A 579-nucleotide genomic window follows, 5' to 3' on the forward strand; every position below is an offset into this window, starting at 1 on the left:
ATATGTATGTATGTATTTATGCAGCTGAGGATTGCTCTGCATTTAAATTGATGTAATGGTTGCATTGTTCAATTAAATGGAGTCGCTTGAAACGCTCGTACTGCATTACCTCTAGATATCCTGTTGCTTATTCTGATATATATATATATATAGTGAGAGAGAGAGAGAGAGAGAGAGAGAGAGAGAGAGAGAGAGAGAGAGAGAGGGGGGAGAAAGAGATTACAATTTATTAATTGAACACGATTGACATAATTGTATTAGATTAAAAATATCAAATGAATCTCAGCTTATATTTGATACTATCGGTCAGATAATAGCTAACTATTTCTCAGTGTGTTGTTAGTTAAACAATAAAAGATTCGACAAGACACCATTGTTAGGTAGGAATGCTTAAGTGTCTCAGCCAGATTTCAGCCCTGCTAACGATCACTACTCAAGTATACAGCTTATATGTCCACTCTCATAAGTCTGAAACCAAGTATGATTGAGGTATAAGATATACACAACTGGACTGGCTGAGACTCTGGAAATTGCCTCTGTGTGTGTGTGTGTGTGTGTGTGTGTGTGTGTGTGTGTGTG

General features: G+C 37.0%; 1 protein-coding gene across 3 annotated transcripts in view; it reads right to left on the reverse strand.

Annotated features, from left to right (window-relative positions):
* Positions 1-579, reverse strand: part of LOC106871401 (homeobox protein HMX3-like) — a 91,015-nt gene that overhangs the window by 47,603 nt on the left and 42,833 nt on the right. The gene's annotated exons all lie outside the window — the stretch shown is intronic.

This window comes from Octopus bimaculoides, chromosome 22, assembly GCF_001194135.2.
Source record: "Octopus bimaculoides isolate UCB-OBI-ISO-001 chromosome 22, ASM119413v2, whole genome shotgun sequence".
In the NCBI taxonomy this organism is placed as follows: Eukaryota; Metazoa; Mollusca; class Cephalopoda; order Octopoda; family Octopodidae; genus Octopus; species Octopus bimaculoides.